The sequence below is a fragment of the Nyctereutes procyonoides genome, unplaced genomic scaffold, assembly GCF_905146905.1.
Source record: "Nyctereutes procyonoides isolate TBG_1078 unplaced genomic scaffold, NYPRO_anot_genome, whole genome shotgun sequence".
Lineage (NCBI taxonomy): Eukaryota > Metazoa > Chordata > Mammalia > Carnivora > Canidae > Nyctereutes > Nyctereutes procyonoides.
The window spans coordinates 56364535-56390021 of NW_026575047.1; the positions used below are offsets into that span (position 1 = coordinate 56364535).

The window sequence follows — 25487 nt, forward strand, 5'->3', positions numbered from 1 at the left end:
CCAGGATGCCGAGAGAGTGCTTGGATCGATGATGACTCCCTCAATCTGCATTCCTTGGAAAAGCTGAACAAAATGAGTGAGAACTCCCTGCCGTCGTTCTCATCGCAACTGAGGTCCAGCACCTTGTCTCCCCCAGGGAAGGAAGGAGTGAGCGACAGCTTCACCTTCGTCGTGCCACACGCTTGCAACCACCACCACCAACACCACCACCACTACCACCACCACCACCAACACCACCATCTCCACCCAAGGGCCTTGGGATCAGAGAGCCTGGCGGAGGGCTGAGGGCCTAAAACAACGTGTGCTCTCCTTGGGTGGGAGTCCTCGACTTGGTGGTCCTCCCTGACATGGCTGGGCTTTGGTGGTGTCTCAGACAGCCAGCAGCCAAGTGGTAGGAGTTGCGTTAGGTGGCTTTGGCAGGGCCTTGAGAGCATCTATGTTGGAGTACGTCGGCCAGGCCAAAGATTGAGCCAGTACTCCTGGTGGTGTGTGGTGCGCCCCCATTCGGGGCCAGACGCCGCCCGTGTACAGGTGGACTCCCGACCGGCAAGGAGCAATCTCTGTCCGAGGCCTCTGTCCCCCGTTCTCAGCTGAGAGCTGAACAGGGTTGCGGGAGGACAGGAAAGACACCAGATGGGTTCGGTGCATTTGATAGAGCCGTAATTCATGTGAGGTCAGACGAGGATGGAGACACACAACTCGCATGCACACACGAATACACATACAAACATACAGAAGCACGTATACAGTCACACACACACACACACACACACACACACACACACACAGACACGCCAGGAAGTCCAGGAGAGCTCATGGTGTACGTTCAGGGCAGGAGTGTAGAAGCTTTGGTGGCCACTGGGAAGAATGGGAATGGCAGGGCCAAGGGCGTCTGGAGGAAACGTGTGTGTGGGCAGGGCAGCTGGTGGCCTCCCTACACCTGGATGCTGTCGGGAAAACCAAGGTGTCAGAGCTTTCTGAGCTGTTTGAGGCCCCACCACATTCCAACTTCCCCATGGGCTGTGATTTACGGCCTTAAGGGGCCGCCTGGCGATGGTGCCGAGGGCTCTGTCCGACCCGCCCCTGGCCACTCCTTTCCCAAAAAGGGTCTCTCCTGCGTGTCTACACTGTTCCTGGGATAGCCGTGCCGGCCATTGCCACCCTGGTTGTCCCAGCTGGGCCTTGCAGACCCTGGCCGTGCAGACCTTGCCTCCTGGGCTGCCGGGCTCCTGTGTAAAGGCATCCACCCAGGTCAGCCCTTGATCAGCATCCGGATTGGCTCCTTCCTGCTCTGTGGGCACAAGACTTCTGTGGGCCAGGCTGCAGACCTTGCAGGACAGGCCACAGGGACCCGATAGTAGGCAGGCGGAGCCTCTTGTCAAGGCTGTGGGGCTTGGCCCTTGTCCTCCTCTTCGTGGGAAGGCACTGGTTCTCCTTTATGTGTGCCTCTCACCGATAGTAATGTAGCCATGCCCCTGCACCAGAGTCTAAACACCACCTGTGCACCTGTGTTTAGCCTGTCTCTGCCAATGGACAGGCCCTCCTTTGAGTCCCACAATATAGATGCCTGTGAAGAGCGTGTCACGTGTTGCTGTTCTTGCTGAGGATCCCAGCCCCGACGTGGGAGTCCCTTTCGAGGGCAGTGGTGACTTTCCCTGCAGTGATGAGGACTCAGGACATGGACCCGGATGCGGCAGCCCGACTAACGGCGCGTGTTCCCAGAGGCCGAGCCCGTGAAGCACAATGGTGGTTGCGATGCCAGTTCCCTTGTCAGTAGCGCACCCCCGCTTCAGTCGGCTGTTCTTTGGCTCTCGGTGTAGCACGGGCACCACTTGCCTAGGGCTGTTCTGCCCGCACGCCAAGAGCCAAATTGTCATGTGTGTGGGACCAGTCGCCTGTCCGACCTTCGTGTGGCCACCTCTTCTCATAGGGCTTCGTGAAGGCCTGAGGCGTGCATCCATTACCTGAGGCCCGCTGCCCTCACAGGGCTCGTTGCCTTTCCCCGTGGCCGCTGAGGTTTCATGCTGCGCCCGGACCCGGCTCAGCTAATGGGGCGACGTAATCCACATCGACATCGCTTCGAAGGTCGAAAGTGGGTTTTTGGAGGAGAGTCCTTGTGCTGTGCTTTGCCAGAGGGCTTCGGACACGTGGTGTCTCAGGGCTTTGCAACGTCCCCTGAGGGCAGTCCCGTCATCTCATGCTATTACGTGGCAGGGTGTGAGGCCACGGATCCCCGGATTGCCCGTGTACTTTGCGCTGATGAACTCTAAACATGAGCTCCTGAGCCACGGATGGCCAGCCTGCCAGCCTGCCAGCCTGCCCTGCACACGCACACATGTGCACACCTGCTTGCTAAGAAACCCATAGAGTCACGCTGATGCACACACACTCAAACACACCCACAGAGGGCCCCACACAAACAGACGCATGCACATCCCCACTCATGGCGTGCGGTCTTACCAGAAACATTGTCATAGTCTAACAAGGAAATCCCTAGACACACAGGAGACAGAGGCACATCCCCTTGGGTCGGATGACGTGGGCCCGTTCCATCTCACTGATGAGCAGCTAGCCCTGTGGGACAGAGGGACAGCACAGGGAGATGCAAAGCTTCCCCCACAGAACCGTTTGGAACGCTCAGGCCGTCTGAGCGCCTGGGTGGGTACGTCACGCATTCGCCTGATTTCTCCACACCTCCTCAGGTCCCGAGGCCTTGCTAGGCGTCCTGTGCACATGGAGAAGAAGACCTTCCTTTCCTTTCCACGGTGGTGTGGAGAGATGATGGCGGGCCCTGTGGAAGAAGAGTGGTCCAGGACGGGGAACCTGCACACGGATCACCAGAGGTAAGCTTTTGTTGTCTCAAAGTGTACTGATGGCACTAGAAGGTCCTGAGATGGCCTGCGGACCTGCCAGCTGGCTTGTGCTCCTGGCCATGCACGTTGGCTCTCCAGGAAGTTTGCCTAAGCCTGTTGCTCAGGGGCATTGCTGTGGATGGTCTCCAGGGTACTGGAGGGTGCTGAGGCCACCGGAGACCCTAAGAGCTGTTCAGCCAGCGTAGTTCAATATACCAGGATGCCGAGAGAGTGCTTGGATCGATGATGACTCCCTCAATCTGCATTCCTTGGAAAAGCTGAACAAAATGAGTGAGAACTCCCTGCCGTCGTTCTCATCGCAACTGAGGTCCAGCACCTTGTCTCCCCCAGGGAAGGAAGGAGTGAGCGACAGCTTCACCTTCGTCGTGCCACACGCTTGCAACCACCACCACCAACACCACCACCACTACCACCACCACCACCAACACCACCATCTCCACCCAAGGGCCTTGGGATCAGAGAGCCTGGCGGAGGGCTGAGGGCCTAAAACAACGTGTGCTCTCCTTGGGTGGGAGTCCTCGACTTGGTGGTCCTCCCTGACATGGCTGGGCTTTGGTGGTGTCTCAGACAGCCAGCAGCCAAGTGGTAGGAGTTGCGTTAGGTGGCTTTGGCAGGGCCTTGAGAGCATCTATGTTGGAGTACGTCGGCCAGGCCAAAGATTGAGCCAGTACTCCTGGTGGTGTGTGGTGCGCCCCCATTCGGGGCCAGACGCCGCCCGTGTACAGGTGGACTCCCGACCGGCAAGGAGCAATCTCTGTCCGAGGCCTCTGTCCCCCGTTCTCAGCTGAGAGCTGAACAGGGTTGCGGGAGGACAGGAAAGACACCAGATGGGTTCGGTGCATTTGATAGAGCCGTAATTCATGTGAGGTCAGACGAGGATGGAGACACACAACTCGCATGCACACACGAATACACATACAAACATACAGAAGCACGTATACAGTCACACACACACACACACACACACACACACACACACAGACACGCCAGGAAGTCCAGGAGAGCTCATGGTGTACGTTCAGGGCAGGAGTGTAGAAGCTTTGGTGGCCACTGGGAAGAATGGGAATGGCAGGGCCAAGGGCGTCTGGAGGAAACGTGTGTGTGGGCAGGGCAGCTGGTGGCCTCCCTACACCTGGATGCTGTCGGGAAAACCAAGGTGTCAGAGCTTTCTGAGCTGTTTGAGGCCCCACCACATTCCAACTTCCCCATGGGCTGTGATTTACGGCCTTAAGGGGCCGCCTGGCGATGGTGCCGAGGGCTCTGTCCGACCCGCCCCTGGCCACTCCTTTCCCAAAAAGGGTCTCTCCTGCGTGTCTACACTGTTCCTGGGATAGCCGTGCCGGCCATTGCCACCCTGGTTGTCCCAGCTGGGCCTTGCAGACCCTGGCCGTGCAGACCTTGCCTCCTGGGCTGCCGGGCTCCTGTGTAAAGGCATCCACCCAGGTCAGCCCTTGATCAGCATCCGGATTGGCTCCTTCCTGCTCTGTGGGCACAAGACTTCTGTGGGCCAGGCTGCAGACCTTGCAGGACAGGCCACAGGGACCCGATAGTAGGCAGGCGGAGCCTCTTGTCAAGGCTGTGGGGCTTGGCCCTTGTCCTCCTCTTCGTGGGAAGGCACTGGTTCTCCTTTATGTGTGCCTCTCACCGATAGTAATGTAGCCATGCCCCTGCACCAGAGTCTAAACACCACCTGTGCACCTGTGTTTAGCCTGTCTCTGCCAATGGACAGGCCCTCCTTTGAGTCCCACAATATAGATGCGTGTGAAGAGCGTGTCACGTGTTGCTGTTCTTGCTGAGGATCCCAGCCCCGACGTGGGAGTCCCTTTCGAGGGCAGTGGTGACTTTCCCTGCAGTGATGAGGACTCAGGACATGGACCCGGATGCGGCAGCCCGACTAACGGCGCGTGTTCCCAGAGGCCGAGCCCGTGAAGCACAATGGTGGTTGCGATGCCAGTTCCCTTGTCAGTAGCGCACCCCCGCTTCAGTCGGCTGTTCTTTGGCTCTCGGTGTAGCACGGGCACCACTTGCCTAGGGCTGTTCTGCCCGCACGCCAAGAGCCAAATTGTCATGTGTGTGGGACCAGTCGCCTGTCCGACCTTCGTGTGGCCACCTCTTCTCATAGGGCTTCGTGAAGGCCTGAGGCGTGCATCCATTACCTGAGGCCCGCTGCCCTCACAGGGCTCGTTGCCTTTCCCCGTGGCCGCTGAGGTTTCATGCTGCGCCCGGACCCGGCTCAGCTAATGGGGCGACGTAATCCACATCGACATCGCTTCGAAGGTCGAAAGTGGGTTTTTGGAGGAGAGTCCTTGTGCTGTGCTTTGCCAGAGGGCTTCGGACACGTGGTGTCTCAGGGCTTTGCAACGTCCCCTGAGGGCAGTCCCGTCATCTCATGCTATTACGTGGCAGGGTGTGAGGCCACGGATCCCCGGATTGCCCGTGTACTTTGCGCTGATGAACTCTAAACATGAGCTCCTGAGCCACGGATGGCCAGCCTGCCAGCCTGCCAGCCTGCCCTGCACACGCACACATGTGCACACCTGCTTGCTAAGAAACCCATAGAGTCACGCTGATGCACACACACTCAAACACACCCACAGAGGGCCCCACACAAACAGACGCATGCACATCCCCACTCATGGCGTGCGGTCTTACCAGAAACATTGTCATAGTCTAACAAGGAAATCCCTAGACACACAGGAGACAGAGGCACATCCCCTTGGGTCGGATGACGTGGGCCCGTTCCATCTCACTGATGAGCAGCTAGCCCTGTGGGACAGAGGGACAGCACAGGGAGATGCAAAGCTTCCCCCACAGAACCGTTTGGAACGCTCAGGCCGTCTGAGCGCCTGGGTGGGTACGTCACGCATTCGCCTGATTTCTCCACACCTCCTCAGGTCCCGAGGCCTTGCTAGGCGTCCTGTGCACATGGAGAAGAAGACCTTCCTTTCCTTTCCACGGTGGTGTGGAGAGATGATGGCGGGCCCTGTGGAAGAAGAGTGGTCCAGGACGGGGAACCTGCACACGGATCACCAGAGGTAAGCTTTTGTTGTCTCAAAGTGTACTGATGGCACTAGAAGGTCCTGAGATGGCCTGCGGACCTGCCAGCTGGCTTGTGCTCCTGGCCATGCACGTTGGCTCTCCAGGAAGTTTGCCTAAGCCTGTTGCTCAGGGGCATTGCTGTGGATGGTCTCCAGGGTACTGGAGGGTGCTGAGGCCACCGGGAGACCCTAAGAGCTGTTCAGCCAGCGTAGTTCAATATACCAGGATGCCGAGAGAGTGCTTGGATCGATGATGACTCCCTCAATCTGCATTCCTTGGAAAAGCTGAACAAAATGAGTGAGAACTCCCTGCCGTCGTTCTCATCGCAACTGAGGTCCAGCACCTTGTCTCCCCCAGGGAAGGAAGGAGTGAGCGACAGCTTCACCTTCGTCGTGCCACACGCTTGCAACCACCACCACCAACACCACCACCACTACCACCACCACCACCAACACCACCATCTCCACCCAAGGGCCTTGGGATCAGAGAGCCTGGCGGAGGGCTGAGGGCCTAAAACAACGTGTGCTCTCCTTGGGTGGGAGTCCTCGACTTGGTGGTCCTCCATGACATGGCTGGGCTTTGGTGGTGTCTCAGACAGCCAGCAGCCAAGTGGTAGGAGTTGCGTTAGGTGGCTTTGGCAGGGCCTTGAGAGCATCTATGTCGGAGTACGTCGGCCAGGCCAAAGATTGAGCCAGTACTCCTGGTGGTGTGTGGTGCGCCCCCATTCGGGGCCAGACGCCGCCCGTGTACAGGTGGACTCCCGACCGGCAAGGAGCAATCTCTGTCCGAGGCCTCTGTCCCCCGTTCTCAGCTGAGAGCTGAACAGGGTTGCGGGAGGACAGGAAAGACACCAGATGGGTTCGGTGCATTTGATAGAGCCGTAATTCATGTGAGGCCAGACGAGGATGGAGACACACAACTCGCATGCACACACGAATACACATACAAACATACAGAAGCACGTATACAGTCACACACACACACACACACACACACACACACACACAGACACGCCAGGAAGTCCAGGAGAGCTCATGGTGTACGTTCAGGGCAGGAGTGTAGAAGCTTTGGTGGCCACTGGGAAGAATGGGAATGGCAGGGCCAAGGGCGTCTGGAGGAAACGTGTGTGTGGGCAGGGCAGCTGGTGGCCTCCCTACACCTGGATGCTGTCGGGAAAAGCAAGGTGTCAGAGCTTTCTGAGCTGTTTGAGGCCCCACCACATTCCAACTTCCCCATGGGCTGTGATTTACGGCCTTAAGGGGCCGCCTGGCGATGGTGCCGAGGGCTCTGTCCGACCCGCCCCTGGCCACTCCTTTCCCAAAAAGGGTCTCTCCTGCGTGTCTACACTGTTCCTGGGATAGCCGTGCCGGCCATTGCCACCCTGGTTGTCCCAGCTGGGCCTTGCAGACCCTGGCCGTGCAGACCTTGCCTCCTGGGCTGCCGGGCTCCTGTGTAAAGGCATCCACCCAGGTCAGCCCTTGATCAGCATCCGGATTGGCTCCTTCCTGCTCTGTGGGCACAAGACTTCTGTGGGCCAGGCTGCAGACCTTGCAGGACAGGCCACAGGGACCCGATAGTAGGCAGGCGGAGCCTCTTGTCAAGGCTGTGGGGCTTGGCCCTTGTCCTCCTCTTCGTGGGAAGGCACTGGTTCTCCTTTATGTGTGCCTCTCACCGATAGTAATGTAGCCATGCCCCTGCACCAGAGTCTAAACACCACCTGTGCACCTGTGTTTAGCCTGTCTCTGCCAATGGACAGGCCCTCCTTTGAGTCCCACAATATAGATGCCTGTGAAGAGCGTGTCACGTGTTGCTGTTCTTGCTGAGGATCCCAGCCCCGACGTGGGAGTCCCTTTCGAGGGCAGTGGTGACTTTCCCTGCAGTGATGAGGACTCAGGACATGGACCCGGATGCGGCAGCCCGACTAACGGCGCGTGTTCCCAGAGGCCGAGCCCGTGAAGCACAATGGTGGTTGCGATGCCAGTTCCCTTGTCAGTAGCGCACCCCCGCTTCAGTCGGCTGTTCTTTGGCTCTCGGTGTAGCACGGGCACCACTTGCCTAGGGCTGTTCTGCCCGCACGCCAAGAGCCAAATTGTCATGTGTGTGGGACCAGTCGCCTGTCCGACCTTCGTGTGGCCACCTCTTCTCATAGGGCTTCGTGAAGGCCTGAGGCGTGCATCCATTACCTGAGGCCCGCTGCCCTCACAGGGCTCGTTGCCTTTCCCCGTGGCCGCTGAGGTTTCATGCTGCGCCCGGACCCGGCTCAGCTAATGGGGCGACGTAATCCACATCGACATCGCTTCGAAGGTCGAAAGTGGGTTTTTGGAGGAGAGTCCTTGTGCTGTGCTTTGCCAGAGGGCTTCGGACACGTGGTGTCTCAGGGCTTTGCAACGTCCCCTGAGGGCAGTCCCGTCATCTCATGCTATTACGTGGCAGGGTGTGAGGCCACGGATCCCCGGATTGCCCGTGTACTTTGCGCTGATGAACTCTAAACATGAGCTCCTGAGCCACGGATGGCCAGCCTGCCAGCCTGCCAGCCTGCCCTGCACACGCACACATGTGCACACCTGCTTGCTAAGAAACCCATAGAGTCACGCTGATGCACACACACTCAAACACACCCACAGAGGGCCCCACACAAACAGACGCATGCACATCCCCACTCATGGCGTGCGGTCTTACCAGAAACATTGTCATAGTCTAACAAGGAAATCCCTAGACACACAGGAGACAGAGGCACATCCCCTTGGGTCGGATGACGTGGGCCCGTTCCATCTCACTGATGAGCAGCTAGCCCTGTGGGACAGAGGGACAGCACAGGGAGATGCAAAGCTTCCCCCACAGAACCGTTTGGAACGCTCAGGCCATCTGAGCGCCTGGGTGGGTACGTCACGCATTCGCCTGATTTCTCCACACCTCCTCAGGTCCCGAGGCCTAGCTAGGCGTCCTGTGCACATGGAGAAGAAGACCTTCCTTTCCTTTCCACGGTGGTGTGGAGAGATGATGGCGGGCCCTGTGGAAGAAGAGTGGTCCAGGACGGGGAACCTGCACACGGATCACCAGAGGTAAGCTTTTGTTGTCTCAAAGTGTACTGATGGCACTAGAAGGTCCTGAGATGGCCTGCGGACCTGCCAGCTGGCTTGTGCTCCTGGCCATGCACGTTGGCTCTCCAGGAAGTTTGCCTAAGCCTGTTGCTCAGGGGCATTGCTGTGGATGGTCTCCAGGGTACTGGAGGGTGCTGAGGCCACCGGGAGACCCTAAGAGCTGTTCAGCCAGCGTAGTTCAATATACCAGGATGCCGAGAGAGTGCTTGGATCGATGATGACTCCCTCAATCTGCATTCCTTGGAAAAGCTGAACAAAATGAGTGAGAACTCCCTGCCGTCGTTCTCATCGCAACTGAGGTCCAGCACCTTGTCTCCCCCAGGGAAGGAAGGAGTGAGCGACAGCTTCACCTTCGTCGTGCCACACGCTTGCAACCACCACCACCAACACCACCACCACTACCACCACCACCACCAACACCACCATCTCCACCCAAGGGCCTTGGGATCAGAGAGCCTGGCGGAGGGCTGAGGGCCTAAAACAACGTGTGCTCTCCTTGGGTGGGAGTCCTCGACTTGGTGGTCCTCCATGACATGGCTGGGCTTTGGTGGTGTCTCAGACAGCCAGCAGCCAAGTGGTAGGAGTTGCGTTAGGTGGCTTTGGCAGGGCCTTGAGAGCATCTATGTCGGAGTACGTCGGCCAGGCCAAAGATTGAGCCAGTACTCCTGGTGGTGTGTGGTGCGCCCCCATTCGGGGCCAGACGCCGCCCGTGTACAGGTGGACTCCCGACCGGCAAGGAGCAATCTCTGTCCGAGGCCTCTGTCCCCCGTTCTCAGCTGAGAGCTGAACAGGGTTGCGGGAGGACAGGAAAGACACCAGATGGGTTCGGTGCATTTGATAGAGCCGTAATTCATGTGAGGCCAGACGAGGATGGAGACACACAACTCGCATGCACACACGAATACACATACAAACATACAGAAGCACGTATACAGTCACACACACACACACACACACACACACACACACACACAGACACGCCAGGAAGTCCAGGAGAGCTCATGGTGTACGTTCAGGGCAGGAGTGTAGAAGCTTTGGTGGCCACTGGGAAGAATGGGAATGGCAGGGCCAAGGGCGTCTGGAGGAAACGTGTGTGTGGGCAGGGCAGCTGGTGGCCTCCCTACACCTGGATGCTGTCGGGAAAAGCAAGGTGTCAGAGCTTTCTGAGCTGTTTGAGGCCCCACCACATTCCAACTTCCCCATGGGCTGTGATTTACGGCCTTAAGGGGCCGCCTGGCGATGGTGCCGAGGGCTCTGTCCGACCCGCCCCTGGCCACTCCTTTCCCAAAAAGGGTCTCTCCTGCGTGTCTACACTGTTCCTGGGATAGCCGTGCCGGCCATTGCCACCCTGGTTGTCCCAGCTGGGCCTTGCAGACCCTGGCCGTGCAGACCTTGCCTCCTGGGCTGCCGGGCTCCTGTGTAAAGGCATCCACCCAGGGCAGCCCTTGATCAGCATCCGGATTGGCTCCTTCCTGCTCTGTGGGCACAAGACTTCTGTGGGCCAGGCTGCAGACCTTGCAGGACAGGCCACAGGGACCCGATAGTAGGCAGGCGGAGCCTCTTGTCAAGGCTGTGGGGCTTGGCCCTTGTCCTCCTCTTCGTGGGAAGGCACTGGTTCTCCTTTATGTGTGCCTCTCACCGATAGTAATGTAGCCATGCCCCTGCACCAGAGTCTAAACACCACCTGTGCACCTGTGTTTAGCCTGTCTCTGCCAATGGACAGGCCCTCCTTTGAGTCCCACAATATAGATGCCTGTGAAGAGCGTGTCACGTGTTGCTGTTCTTGCTGAGGATCCCAGCCCCGACGTGGGAGTCCCTTTCGAGGGCAGTGGTGACTTTCCCTGCAGTGATGAGGACTCAGGACATGGACCCGGATGCGGCAGCCCGACTAACGGCGCGTGTTCCCAGAGGCCGAGCCCGTGAAGCACAATGGTGGTTGCGATGCCAGTTCCCTTGTCAGTAGCGCACCCCCGCTTCAGTCGGCTGTTCTTTGGCTCTCGGTGTAGCACGGGCACCACTTGCCTAGGGCTGTTCTGCCCGCACGCCAAGAGCCAAATTGTCATGTGTGTGGGACCAGTCGCCTGTCCGACCTTCGTGTGGCCACCTCTTCTCATAGGGCTTCGTGAAGGCCTGAGGCGTGCATCCATTACCTGAGGCCCGCTGCCCTCACAGGGCTCGTTGCCTTTCCCCGTGGCCGCTGAGGTTTCATGCTGCGCCCGGACCCGGCTCAGCTAATGGGGCGACGTAATCCACATCGACATCGCTTCGAAGGTCGAAAGTGGGTTTTTGGAGGAGAGTCCTTGTGCTGTGCTTTGCCAGAGGGCTTCGGACACGTGGTGTCTCAGGGCTTTGCAACGTCCCCTGAGGGCAGTCCCGTCATCTCATGCTATTACGTGGGCAGGGTGTGATCACGGATGATGGAATGCCCGTGTACTTTGCACGTGATGAACTCCACACTGATCGAGAGCTCCTAAGCCACGGATGGCCAGACCTCCACACCCAGCCTGGTACTTTCCCTCCGCTGCACACGCAGCCACATGTGCACACCTGCTTGTACCAACCCATCAGAGTCACACTGCCCCATACACACACTCAAACACACCCACAGAGGGCCCCACACAGAAAGCAACCCACAGCCCTAACATGTTGCGTGCTCTTACCAGATTTTTTGTCATACACTCACAATTGGAAATTCCTAACCACACACAGGGTACCTACACAGAACAAGAGGCATCCCTCCATCAACCTGTGTGGATTGGATGACATGGGCCTGTGCCAAGGTACTGAGAGAGCAGGGCCCCCTGTGGGACAGAGGGGACACTGGTCCCCACAGGCAGATGCAACGCTTCCCTTGGAACTGTTCCAACCATGCTCAGGCCATCTCTGCGCCTGGCCCGGGTGCGTCTTTGCATTCATTCACCCATTTTTCTCCACTCCTCCTCAGGTCCCGAGGCCTAGCCAGGCTTCCTGTGGCCTCCACGGAGAAGTAGACCTTCCTTTCCTTTGGAGTGGTGTGGAGAGATGATGACGGGGCGGGCCCTCTGGAAGAAGATACTGCCCAGGACGGGAACCTGTTGTGGGATCACTCCCGATGAAGTAGGTAAGCTTTTGTTGTCTCAAATTGTACTGATGGCGACTAGAAGGTCCTGAGATGGCCCTGCCCGGACCTGCCAGCTGGGTTGTGCTCATGGCGATGCCGTTGGATCTCAGGAAGTTTGCCTAAGCAACCCCTCAGGGGCATAAGCTGTGGATGACCTCCATTTTGCTGGAGGGTGCTGAGGCCACACGGGGAGACCCTGTGAGCTGTTCAGCCCAGCCGTAGTTCAATATACCAAGGATGCCGAGCAAGTGCTTGGATCGATGATGACTCCCTCAATCTGCATTCCTTGGAAAAGCTGAACAAAATGAGTGAGAACTCCCTGCCGTCGTTCTCATCAACTCTGAGGTCCAGCACCTTGTCTCTCCCACAGGGGAAGGCAAAAAGTGAGTGACACCGTGCCACCTGCTTGCAATCCACCTCCAACACCACCGACCCAACCCCACCACCAGATTCTCCACCCAAGGGTCTTGGGATCTTAGAGCTTTGACGGAGGGCTGAGGAGTCCAAAAAAACGTATGCCCTCCTTTGGGTGGGAGTCCCAGCCTTGGTGGTCCTCCATGACATGGCTGGTTGGGATTTGGTGGCGTCTCAGGTGGCCAGCAGCCAAGCAGTAAGAGTTGCATTAGGTGGTTTGGCGAGGCCTCGAAAGCTTCTATGCTGGAGCACGTAGGCTAGGCTGATCATTGAGCCAGTACTCCTGGCAGTGTGTGCCGTGCCCCCCCTTTCAGGGCCAGACGCCGCCATGGTTTGTACAGGTGGACTCCCGACCGGCAATCAGCAATCTCTGCCCGATGCCCTCTTGTCCCAAGTTTCAGCTGAGAGCTGAACAGGGTTGCGGGAGGACAGGAGAGGACACCAGATGGGGCCGGTGCATTTGACAGTGCCTAATTCATCCCCCCCCAGACGAGGATGGAGACACACAAGAGACCCCCATGCACACCCACCCCCACACACAAACCCCCCCCCACACAGTATACCAGTCTACACACAAAACACATACACCCACACAAGCACAGACACACACAGCAAACATGCCAGGAGGTCCAGCAGAGCTCATGGTGTACGTTCAGGGCAGGCGTGTAGAAGCTTTCTGCAGTGGCCCCTGGGATGAATGGGAATGGCAGGGCCAAGGGCGTCCGCAGGAAACGTGTGTGTGGGCAGGGCAGCTGGTGGCCACCCCACAAACCTGGATGCATTGTCGGGAAAACCCAAGGTGTCAGAGCTTTCTGAGCTGTTTGGGCCCCCCACCACATTCCAACTTCCCCATGGGCCCCTGGTGATTTACCATGGCCTTCAGGGGCCCCTGGCGATGGTGCTGAGGGTCTGTCTGTCCCCCGCCCCTGGCCACTGCACTTCCTAAAAAAAAAGGGTCATTCTAACCTGCGTGTCTACAAACTGTTCCAGTGGGGTTGGATAGCCCCCTGGCCATTGCCCCCTGGTTGACCCCCCCTGGGGCCTTGCAGACCCTGGCCATGTGCAGACCTTGTCCTCCTGGGCCTGCCGGGGCTCCTGTGTAAAGGTGTCCACCCATGGCCCAGCCCTTGATTCAGCATCCGATTGGCTCCTTCCTGCTCTGTGGGCACAAGACTTCTGTGGGCCAGCCTGCAGACCATGCAGGACAGGCCACAGGGACCCGATAGTAGGCAGGCGGAGCCCAGCTTGTCCAAGGCTGTGGGGCTTGGCCCCAATCTCTCTTGGTGGGAGGGGCACTGGTCCGCCTTTATGTGTGCCTCTCACCAGTGCAGTACTGTAGCCATAGTGCCCCTGCCCATCAGAGTCATTCTGTTGCGCCTGTGTGCTGCAACACTGATGTTTCCTGTCTCTGCCAATGGACCCACAATGTGGATCCCCACCACCCCCCCATGCCTGTGAAGAGCGTGTCCACCTTGCTGTTCTTGCTGAGGATCCCAGCCCCCGACGCTGGGAGTCCCTTTCGAGGGCAGTGGTGACTTTCCCTGCAGTGATGAGGACTCCAGGACATGGACCCGGACCGCGGCAGCCCGACTAACGGCGCGTGTTCCCAGAGGCCAGCCAGCCCATGAAGCACAATGGTGGTTGCGGAAATGCCAGTTTCCACTTGTTGGTAGTACACCCCCCGGTGCCATCGGCTGTTCCTTTGGCTCTTAGTGTATCATGGGCACCACTTGCCTAGGGCTGTTCTCCCCGCACACAGCAGGAGCCAAATTGTCGTGTGTGGGACCCAGTGCCCGCCTGTCCAAACTTCATGTGGCCACCTCTCACCTCATAGGGCTTCGTGAAGCCTGAGGCGTGCATCCATTACCCGAGGCCTGCTGCCCTGCACAGGGCTTGTTGCCTTCCCCCCCATCGGGGCCCTGATGTTTCATGCCCCCCCGCCCCGGACCCGGCTCAGCTAATGGGGCGACCTAATCCACATTGACATTGCTTCCCCCCCGGTCAAAAGTGGGTTTTCTGGAGGAGAGTCCTTGTGCTGTGTATTTGCCAGAGGGCTTCGGACACGTGGTGTCTCAGGGCTTTGCAACGCTCCCCTGAGATCAGTCCCGTCATCTGGTGCCATTAACTGGCAGGGTCCCCCCCCACGGATCCCCGGATTGCCCGCTGTACTTTGCGCTGATGAACTCTAAACATGAGCTCCTGAGCCACGGATGGCCAGCCTGCCAGCCTGCCCACACCCCCACGCCACAACACCCCCCCCACCCCACCCCACACATGTGCACAACCTTGCTAAATAAACCCATAGAGTCACGCTGATGTACACACACTCAAACACACCCACAGAGGGCCCCACACAAACAGACGCATGCACATCCCCACTCATGGCACGTGGCCTTACCAGACACATTGTCATACACTCAGAATGGGAAATCCCTAGGCACACGTGAGACAAAGACACATCACCACGTTGTGGGATGGTGTGGGCCCATGACATCTCATCGACAAGCAGCTAGTCCTAGTCCTGTGGGACAGAGGAACAGCACAGGCAGATGCACAGCTTCCCCCACAGAAACCATTCAGAATGCTCAGTCCACCTGAGCACCTGGATGCGTTTGTCACACATTCGTCTGATTTCTCCACACTTCCTCAGGTTTTGAGGCCTAGCCAGGCTTGCTGTTGACACGGAGAAGAAGACCATTCCTTTCCTGTGGAGGTTTGGTAGATGATAGATGGCGGGACCTGTGGAAAAAGAGTGGTCCAGGACATGGAACCTGCATGGCCTTTCATTACCTCTTAAAGTGAGAGCCAATGGGACTAGAAGGTCCTGGGCCAGTGAGTGGACCTGCCAGTTTGCTTGTGCTCATGGCAAGCAGGTGATGGATCCCCAAAGATTGGCCATGCCTCTTGCTCAGGGGCATAGCTGTGGAAGGTCTCCAGGGTCCTGGAGGGTGCTGAGGCCACAGGGAGACCCTATGAGCTGTTCGGCCTGCATAGTTCAATTACCAGGAGGCCAAGAAAGTGCTTGGATCGATGATGATTCCCTCAATCTGCATTCCTTGGAAAAGCTGAACAAAATGAGTGAGAACTCCCTACCAATCGTTCTCATCGAAACTGAGGTCCAGCACGTTGTTTCTCCAGGGGAAGGTAGGAGTAAGGGACAGCTTCTCCTTGTTCCTGCCCACATGCTCAAAAGGCACACCACCAACACCTCCATCTCCACCCCAAGGGCCTTGCAATCAGAGGCCTGGTGGAGGGCTGAGGGCCCAGAAAAACATAATGCTCTCCTTGGTGGGAGTCATCGGCTTCATGGTTCTCCGTGGCATGGCTGGGCTTTAGCAGCATCTCAGATAGCCAGCTGCCAAGCAGTAGGAGTTTGCATTAGATGGCATTTGGCAGGGCTTCGAAAGTGTCTGTGCCAGAGTACATAAGCCAGTCTGATGATTGAGCCAGAAATTCTGGCGTTGTGTGCAGCTCCCCCCCTTTTCAGGGTCACGTGTCATGGGGTTACAGGTGGACTATCATCCAGGCAAGGAGCTATCTTTGCCCGAGGCCTCTGTCCCGAGTTTTCAAATGAGAGCTGAATATGGTTGGGGGGAGACAGGAGAGGCACCACGAGGGGACCGTAATGCATTTGACTGAGCCTGAAACTCATCTGAGCCCAGACCAGGACAGACACACACAGTCTCGCACCCCACACATGAACACCCACATACACACGCATACACAAACACAGACGCGCGTACACACAGACGCACACCACCACACATGCAAGGAGATGCAGCAGAGCTCATGGTGTATGTTCAAGGCAGGAGTGTTGACACTCTGCTGTCCACTGGTATCAATGGGAATTGTAGGGCCCAGGCTCTCCACCAGGTTTGGTGCGGGCAGCCAGTGGCCTCTCTAAATTTGGATGGTGTTGCAAAAACCAACAGGTCAGTGCTTTGTTAGGCTGTGTGTAGCCCCACCACCGTCCCCATGGGCTGAGACTTAATGGCCTTAATGGGCTGCCTGGCAATCGTGCAGAGAGCTCTTTGTGACCCACCCCTGGACTACTACTTTTCTGAAGAAGCGCTCTCCTGGGTGTCTACCCTTTGCCTGTGAGAGGTATGCCAGCCATTGTAACCCTGGTCAGCCCTCACTTCGCCAGTTAGCCTTGCAGACCCCTGGCTGTGCAGAGCTTGCCTCCTGGGCTGCGGGGGGGCTCCTGTGTAAATGCGTTCACCCAGGGAGGCCCTTGATTCAGCATTCGCGGTGACTCCTTGCTCTGAGGGCACAAGTCTTCTCTGGGGTAGCCTGCACACCATGCAGGATAGGCCACAGGGACCCTGATAGCAGTCAGGCCCAGCCCCATGTTTTGGCCTTGGAGATTGACCTACGTCTTCCTCTTCATAGGAAGGGCACTGGTCGTCCTTTATTTGTGCCTCTCACCTGCAGTACTGTGGCCATGTTCCCCAGCCGCCCAGCCAGCCTTCCTGCCCTGCACATGCACACACACACACTCCTGCTAATGTTTCCCACGTAACTGTTTGGACCACTCTCGCCAGCTGAGCACCTGGGTGCATTTGTGACATAATTGTGTGATTTCTCCTCCATTCCTCAGGTGAGGAGTCCAAGCCATGCTCGCTGTTGACTAAAAAAAACAGAACTTTCTTTCTTTGGAGTTGCACAAGCATGATGGCGCACCTTTGGAAGAAGAGTGGCCCAGGGTGGGGAGCCTGCGCATGGATCGGTATGTGGGTAAGCCTTTCATTGTCTCAAAGTGAGCGAATTGGACTAGAAGATTCTGGGTTGGCCACCGTCCTGCCAGTGGGCTTGTGCCTCATGGCAAGGGGCAATGGTTCTCTGAGAGGATTGCCTGGGCCTCTTGCTCAGGGGTGAAGTTTGGAGGGTTTCCAGGGTGCTAGAGGGTGCTGAGGCCTCGGGGAGTCCCCTATGAGCCATCCAGCCTGCTTGGTTCAGTTTGCCAGTCGGCCCAGGAAGTGCTCCAATGGATCATGACTCCCTCAATCTGCTTTCCTTGGAAAATTGAACAAAATGAGTGAGAACTCCCTGCCGCCGTGCTCATCAAAACAGGTCCAGCACGTTGTCTTCCCCAGGGAAGGTAGGAGTGAGGGACAGCTAGCTTTGCCTTGGTCGTGCCACATTCTCGCAGCCTCCACCACCAGCTCCACCCAAGGGCCTTGGGATCTGAGAGCCTCATGGAAGGCTGAGGGCCCAAAAGGCATGTGCCCTCCTTGGATGGAAGTCCTCAGCTTAGTAGTCCCCCGAGGCATATCTAGGCTTTGAAGGCATCTCAGACAACCGGGAGCCAAGCAGTAGGAGTTGCATTGGGCAATGTTGGTGCAGCCTCAAGAGGCTCTGTGTCACAGCAAATCAGCCAGACTGATGATTGATCCAGAGCTCCTGGCAGTGTGAGCTGTGCAACTCCTTCAGGGCCAGGCACCATGGGTTTGGAGGAGGACTCTCATATGGGCAAGTGGGAATCTTTGCTCGAGGCCTCTGTTCCAGGTCATCAGGTAAAAGCTGCACAGGGTTGAGGGAATACAGGAAAGACACTAGGTAGGGCCAATGCACTTGACAGTGCCTTTAATGTGTCTCAGGCCAGAGAAGCGCACATACCCACACACACAGTCTCCCACACACATGAACACACACACGCATACACAGACAAATACACGCACAGACACACATAAAGATGCAGAGACAAGCACGCGCGCGCACACCCACCCACCCACACACACACACATGCACACACCACACATGCAAGTAGGACCTGCAGAGCTCGTGGTGTTTGCTCAGGGCAAAGTGTAGATGCTCTGCTGTCCACTGGGATGGATGGGAATGGCAGGGCCTCTGGAGTCCGCAGGATGGGTGTGTGCGTGTAGCTGGCAGGCTCCCTACACTCGGTGGTGTTGCAACACCAACGGGTCAGTGCTTTGTGGGCTGTGAGAGGTCTCACCGCCTTCCCACATGAGCTTCTACTTATTAACCTATGGGGCCTACTTTGGATGTAGCCCAGGACTCTGCCCGACATGCCCCTGGCCACTACCTTCCCAAAGAAGGGCTCTCCTGGGCATTTTCCATGTGCCTGTGAGAGGTATGCTGGCCATTGCCATTCTGGCCAACCCTCGCTTTTTTGAGTGAACTTGCAGTCCTTGGCCATGCAGACATTTCCTTCTGGGGTTCTGGGTTTCTATGTGAAGGCATCCATCCATGGCAGCCCTTGATTCAGCATCTGGGGTGGCTTCTTCCTGTTCTGTGGCCACAAGACTTCTCTGGGCTTGATTCTCAACCATGCTGGACAGGCCCTGGTGATGCTGATAGCAGTCAGGCACAGCCCGACATCGTGGCCATGGAGCTTGGCCCATGTCTTCCTCTTCATGGGAAGGGCACCGGTCCTCCTTTCTCTGTGCCTGTCATCTGCAGTACTTCAGCCATGCCCTTGCTCCAGAATCACTATGTTGCGCCTATCTCTTCCAATGAATGGGCCCTGACTTGACTCCTAAAATGTGGCTTCCTGTGAAGAGCACACTGCATGTTGCTGTCCTCACTGAGGATTCCAGCCCCCGACATGGGAGTCCCGTTCCAGGGCAGTGGTAAGAGACTTTCCCTGCAGCGATGAGGACTCAAGGACATGGACGTGGACATGGCAGCACGAGTGATGGCACATGTTCCTGGAGGCCATGCTCATGAAGCACAATGGCCTTAGGCATGCCAATGTCCTTGGCTGTAGCACACCGTGGTTTCCGTCAGCTGTTGCTACTTGCTCTTGTTGGGGCATGGGCACTGCTTGCCTAAGGCTGTTCTGCCCACATACGAAGAGTCATATTGTCGAGTCGTATTGTCGAGCGAGTGGGACGAGTCACCTGTCCAACCTTTGTATTGCTCCCTTGGCTCACTAGGGCTTCTGGAGGCCTGAGGCGTGAAGCCATCCCCCTGGGCTCCCAGCCTGCATCAGGACTCATTGCCTTGATCCATTTTCACTGAGATTTCATGCTGGGCTTTGACACCAAGACAGCTAACAAGGTGACGTAGTCCACAACAACGTCACTTTGACGGTTGGAAGTGGGCTTTTTTGAGGAGAGTCATTGTGCTCTGTGTTGCCAGAGCATTGGACATGTACTGTCTGACCTGCATTCTCCCATTGGGTAAATCACGTCAATTCATGCTGTGGTGTGGCAGGGTCTGAGGCAACATATCCATGGATGGCCCATGTGGTTTGTGGAGATGAACACCACACGTGAGCACCTCTGCCATGGCTGCCCAGCCTGCCAGCCTGTCTAGCACATGCACGCACGTGCACACCTGCTAATAAACTCACAGAGTCACACTGATGCACAATGAAACAGCACGGAGGGCCCCTCATACACAGATGCACATCTGTCCCCACTCATGACACGTGGCCTTGCCAGACACATTGTCATGCATTCACAAGAAAATTCTTAGACACACATGAAACAGAGGCACATCCCCATGTGTGGGCTGACGTGGGCCCGTGGCATCTCACCGACGAGAAGCTAGCCCTGTGGGACAGAGGGACAGCACAGGCAGATGCAAAGCTTCCCCCACGCAACTGTTTGGACCACTCTGGCCAGCTGAGCACCTGAGTGCATTTGTGATGCATTCTTATGTTTTCTCCACCATTCCTCAGGTGAGGAGAGCAAGCCAGGCACTCCATTGACTCAGAGAAGAAGACCTTCCTTTCCTTGGAGGTGTGGAGGGATGATGTGGGATTTCTGGAAGAAGAGTGGCCCGGGGCGGGGGACCCTGCACACAGATCGCTATGTGGGTAAGCCTTTTGTCATCTCAAAGTGAGATGATGGGACTAGAAGGTCCTAGATCTGCCTGTGGCCTGCCAGTTGGCTTGTGCCTCATGGAGAGGGGTGATAGCTCCCCGAGTGGAATGCCCATGCCTCTTGCTCAGGGCCGTAGTTCTGAATGGTCTCCAGCTTGCTGGAGGGTGCTGAGGCCTCGGGTACTACCCTACGACCTGTCCAGCCTGCGTGGTTCAATTTGCCAGGCAGCCCAGCAAGTGCTCAGATTGATGATGACTCCCTCAATCTGCATTCCTTGGAAAAGCTGAACAAAATGAGTGAGAACTCCCTACTGTCATTCTCATCAAAACTGAGGTCCAGCATGTTGTCTCTCCCAGAGAAGGTAGGAGTGAGGGACAGCTAGCTTGTCCTTGGTCATGCCACATGCTCGCAAATACCACCACCACCACCACCACCACCATCTCCACCCAAGGGCCTTGGAATCGGAGAGCCTCATGCAGGGCTGAGGGCCCAGAAAGCTCTCCTTAGATGGGAGTCCTCAGCTTGGTAGTCTTCTGAGGCATGTCCCGGCTTTGAAGGCGTCTCAGACAACTGGCAGCCAAGCTGTAGGAGTCGCGTTGGGCAATGTTGGCATGGCCTGGAGAGGTTCCATGCTGGAGCAAGTCAGCCAGACTGATAATTGAGCCAGAGTTCCTGGCAGTGTGTCCGGTACCCCCCTTTCAGGGCCAGGCACCGTGGGTTTCCAGGTGGACTCCCCTCTGGGCAAGCGGCAATCTTTGCCCGAGGCCTCTATCCCAGGTTGTAGCTGAGAGCTTCGCAGGCCTGGGGGAAGACAGGAGAGGCACCAGGTAGGGCTAATGCACTTGACAGTGCCTGAATGTGTTTCAGGGCAGAGAAGCACACACTCACAACACACACGCGCACACCTATGCACAGACTTGCACACACATGGAGACACACAAACGCATATGCAGTCACATACACCCCCCCCACACACAGTCACAGATGCAGACACAGGCATGCACACACACACACAAACACACCACACGTACAAGGAGTTCCAGCAGAGCTCATGGTATACACTCACATCAGGAGTATAGATGCTCTGCTGGCCCCTGGGATGGATGGGAATGGTAGGGTCTGGGGAGTCCACAGTTTGGGTCGATAGAACAGCCAGTAGTCTCCCTACACTTGGGTGGTGTTCCAACACCAACCAGTCACTGCTTGGTGAGCTGTGTGTGGCCCCACCACCTGCCCACATGGACTATGACTTATGGCCCTTAGGAGCAGCCTTCAATGGTGCCGAGGGCTCTCTCCAATGTGCCCCTGTCTACTACTCTCCCAAATAAGTACTCTCCTGGGCATCTACCCTGTGTCTTTTAGACGTGTGCCCACCATCGCCACCCTGGTTGGCCCTAGCTTCACCCGCTGGACTCACGGAACCTGGCTGTTTGGACATTGCCTCCTAGGGCATGGGGCTCGTGTGTGAAGGCATATACCCAGGACAGCCCTTGATTCAGTGTCTGGGGTGGCTCCTTCCTGTTTTGTGGGCAAAAGTCTTCTCTGCGCTAGCCTGCAGACCATGCAGGACAGGCCACAGGGACCCTGATAGCAGTCAGGCGCAGCCCCATGTCGTGTCCGTGGAGCTTGGCCCATGTCCCCCTCTCCTGTGGAAGGGCACTGGTCCTCCTTTGTGCGTGCCTCTCTCCTTCGTGACTGAGGCCATGCCCCTGTGCCAGGGCCACTATGTTGTGCCTGTGTCTGCCAATGGATGGGCCCTGCCTTGACCCCACAATGTGGATGCCTGTGAAGAACATGCTGCATGTTGCTGTCCTCACTGAGGATCCCTGTCCCTGATGCAGGAGTCCCTTTTGAGGGCAGTGGTGAGATATTTTCCCTGCAGTGATGAGGACTCAACAAGGTGGACATGTAGAGGTTGTCTGATTGATGGCACCTGTTCCTGGAGGCCGTGCCCACTAAGCACAATAGCCAGGGACATTCCAGGTCCTTTGGCAGTAGTGCACCCTGAATTCCGTCAACTGTTGCACTGGCTCTAGGTGGGGCATGGGAACCACTTGCCTAGGTCTGTTTTGCTTGCACACCAAGAGCCATGTTGTTGAGTGAGCGGGATGGGTCGCCTGGCCGACCTTCGCATAGCTACCTTACATCAGTAGACTTTGTGGAGGCCTGAGGCATGCAGCCAGCCCTGGAGGCCTAACAGCCTGCACCATGGTCATTGATTTGCCACATGATTACTGAGATTTCATGCTGCATCTGACCCCAATGGATTGACCTAGTCCACAACATCGCTTCGACAGTCAAAAGTGGATTTTTGGAGGAGAGTTGTTTTCCTGTGCGTTGCCAGAGGGCTTTGGACACATGGTGTCTCAGGCAATTGTAACCAGGGTCAATTGTGTCATTTTGTGCCATTGCATGGCAGGGTCTGAGGCCATGGATCCCTGTATGGGCCATGTGCTTTGTGGAGGTGACTCCATACGTGAGCACCTGTGCCACGGCCACCCAGCCTGCCAGCCTACCCTGCACACGCACACACGCTCACACCTGCTAATAAACCCAAGAATCACACGGAAGCACACACACTCTAACCCACCCACAGAGGGTCCCTCATACACAGGCACACACACACCCCACTCATGGAACATGGCCTTACCAGACACATTGCCATGCACTCACACAGAAATTCCTAGACACACATGAGACAGAGGCATATCCCCATGCATGGACTTACCATAGACAATGGCATCTCACCCATGTGCAGCCAGCCCTTTGGGATAGAGGGACAGCACAGGCAGATGCAAGGCATCCCCACAGAACTATTTGGAACGCTCTGGCCAGCTGAACACCTGGGTGCATTTGTGATACCTTGGTGTGTTTTCTCCACCCTTCCATAGGTGCGGAGGCCAAGCCAGGCTTGCCGTCTGCCCAGAGAAGAAATCCTTCCTTTCCTTGCAGGTGCAATGGGTTATGGCAGGACCTATGGAAGATGATTGGTCTAGGGTGGGGAGCCTATGCATGGATGGCTATGCAGGTAAGCCTTTCATTGTCTCAAATTGAGCAAAAGGGCATAGAAGGTCCTGGGCCAATCTGCAGGCCTGCCACTTGGCTTGTGCCTCGTAGTGAGGGGCAATGGCTCCCTAAGAGGATTGCCTGTGACTCTTGCTCAGGGGCATAGCTCTGGATGGTCTCCAGGGTACTGGGGGGGGTGCTGAGGCCACGGGGAGTCCCCATGAGCCATCCAGCCTGCATGTTCAATTTGCCAGGCATTCCAGAAAGTGCTCAGATCGATGATGACTCCCTCAATCTTCATTTCTTGGAAAAGCTGAACAAAATGTGTGAGAACTCCCTACTATCGTTCTCATCAAAACTGAAGTCCAGTACATTGTCTTCCCCAGGGAAGGTAGGAGTGGGGGAGAGCTTCACCTTGGCCGTGCCTCTCACTCAACCACCACCACCACCAGCACCACCACTTAAGGGCCTTGGGATCGGAGAGTCTCGGGGAATCCTGAGGGCCCAGGAGGTGTGTGCCCTCCTTGGGTGGGAGTCCACAGCATGGAGTCCATGGCATGGCTGGGCTTTGGAGGTGTGTCGGACAGCCAGTAGCCAAGAGGTAGGAGTCACATTGAGCATTGTTGGCACAGCCTTGAGAGCGTCTGTCCAGAGGAAGTCGGCCAGGCCAATGATTGAGGTAGATCTCCTGGCGGTATATGTGGAGCCACACTTTCAGGGCCAGGCACTGTGTATTTGGAGATGGGCCTCCGATGGGCAAGCAGCGATATTTACCCACGTCCTCTGTCCCAGGTTTGACAACTGAGCGCTACATAGGGATGCAGGAAGATGCCAAAAGCACCAGAAAGGACCACTGCCCTTGACAGCACCTGAATGTCTCTTAGGCCAGAGAGGCACACATACAAACACACACACATACACACACAGACACGCACACACCACACATGCATGGTGATCTGGCAGAGCTCGTACTACATGCTCAGGCCAGGAGTGTTGATGCTCTGCTGGCCAATGGCCTGCATGGGAATGGCAGGGCCTGGGGAGGACTGCAGGACCGGTGGGTGCAAGCAGCCGGCAGCCTCCATATACTTGGGTGGTGTTGCGACACTAACAGGTCAGTGCTTGGTGAGTGTTGTGAGGCCCTACTACCTACCCACCAGGGTGCGACTTATCGGCCCTAAGGGGACACGTGGAGATGGTGCCAAGGGCTCTGTCTGATGTGCCCCTAGCCACTACTTTCCCGAGGAAGGGCTCTCCCAGGTGTCTCCTCTGAATCTGTGAGATGTATGCTGGCCATCCACCCTGGCCGGCTCTCACTTTGTCAGGTGGCCTTGCAGATCCTGGCTGTGGGGATCATGACTCCTAGAGGACAGGGCTCTTGTGTGAAGGCTTCCAGCATGGGCGACCCTTGATTCAATGCCTGCGGTGGCACCTTCCTGTTTTGTGGGCACAAGACTTCTCTGGGCTAGCCTGCAGGCTGTGTGGGTAAGGCTCTGGGCCCTGATAGCAGTCAGGCACAGCCCTGTGTCGTGGCTCATGTCTTGCTCTCCTTGGGAAGGGCACTGGTCCTCCTTTGTGTGTGCCACTCTCCTATGGGACTGTGGCCATGCGCCTATGTCAGAGCCACTGTGTTGTGCCTGTAACTCTGACAAGAGGCCCTATCTTAGGTCCCACAATGTGGATGCCTGTGACGAGCACACCATGTGTGATTGTCCTCGCTGAGGATCCCAGCCCCCGATGTGGGAGTCCCTTTCGAGGGCAGCAGTGCAAGACTTTCCCTACAGTGATGAGGATTCAAGGACATGGACGTGGGCAAGGTAGCCCAAGTGATGGCATGTGTCCTGGAGGCTATGCCCATGAAGCACGCTGGCCATGGACACACCAGTTTCCTTGGCAGTAGCATGTCCTGCATTCCATTGGCTGTTTTACTGGCTCTCGGCAGGGCGTGGGCACCGCTTGTTTAGGACTGTTCCACCCACAGTCCAAGGGCCATATGGTAGAGTGGGCACGACAGGTTGCCTGTCCTCATGGCGTCACCTCAGGCCTGTCTTCATGTGGTCACCTTGCCTCAGTAGGGCTTTGTGGAGGCCTGGGGCCTCCAGCCAGTGCCCAAGGGCTGCTGGGCCTGCACGGGGGCTCCTTGCCTTGCCCTGTGGTC

The 25487-nt window shown here is 57.0% G+C and overlaps 8 non-coding genes and 1 pseudogene across 8 annotated transcripts; all 9 read left to right on the plus strand.

The window, feature by feature from the left end:
• Window positions 1-22: 22 nt before the first annotated feature.
• On the plus strand, window positions 23-117 carry LOC129510702 (small nucleolar RNA SNORD116). Its single transcript, XR_008664670.1, has one exon. It is a non-coding gene; the product is annotated as a small nucleolar RNA SNORD116 (small nucleolar RNA).
• A 2972-nt stretch (window positions 118-3089) lies between these two features.
• On the plus strand, window positions 3090-3184 carry LOC129510704 (small nucleolar RNA SNORD116). Its single transcript, XR_008664671.1, has one exon. It is a non-coding gene; the product is annotated as a small nucleolar RNA SNORD116 (small nucleolar RNA).
• Window positions 3185-6155: 2971 nt separating this feature from the next.
• LOC129510705 (small nucleolar RNA SNORD116) lies at window positions 6156-6250 on the plus strand. The gene has a single exon (XR_008664672.1). It is a non-coding gene; the product is annotated as a small nucleolar RNA SNORD116 (small nucleolar RNA).
• Window positions 6251-9221: 2971 nt separating this feature from the next.
• Window positions 9222-9316, plus strand: LOC129510706 (small nucleolar RNA SNORD116). The gene has a single exon (XR_008664673.1). It is a non-coding gene; the product is annotated as a small nucleolar RNA SNORD116 (small nucleolar RNA).
• A 3051-nt stretch (window positions 9317-12367) lies between these two features.
• Window positions 12368-12462, plus strand: LOC129510642 (small nucleolar RNA SNORD116). The gene has a single exon (XR_008664621.1). It is a non-coding gene; the product is annotated as a small nucleolar RNA SNORD116 (small nucleolar RNA).
• Window positions 12463-15551: 3089 nt separating this feature from the next.
• On the plus strand, window positions 15552-15647 carry LOC129510645 (small nucleolar RNA SNORD116). Its single transcript, XR_008664625.1, has one exon. It is a non-coding gene; the product is annotated as a small nucleolar RNA SNORD116 (small nucleolar RNA).
• A 1869-nt stretch (window positions 15648-17516) lies between these two features.
• LOC129510651 (small nucleolar RNA SNORD116) lies at window positions 17517-17604 on the plus strand (annotated as a pseudogene).
• Window positions 17605-20565: 2961 nt separating this feature from the next.
• LOC129510644 (small nucleolar RNA SNORD116) lies at window positions 20566-20660 on the plus strand. Its single transcript, XR_008664624.1, has one exon. It is a non-coding gene; the product is annotated as a small nucleolar RNA SNORD116 (small nucleolar RNA).
• Window positions 20661-23601: 2941 nt separating this feature from the next.
• Window positions 23602-23696, plus strand: LOC129510649 (small nucleolar RNA SNORD116). Its single transcript, XR_008664628.1, has one exon. It is a non-coding gene; the product is annotated as a small nucleolar RNA SNORD116 (small nucleolar RNA).
• Window positions 23697-25487: the final 1791 nt, after the last annotated feature.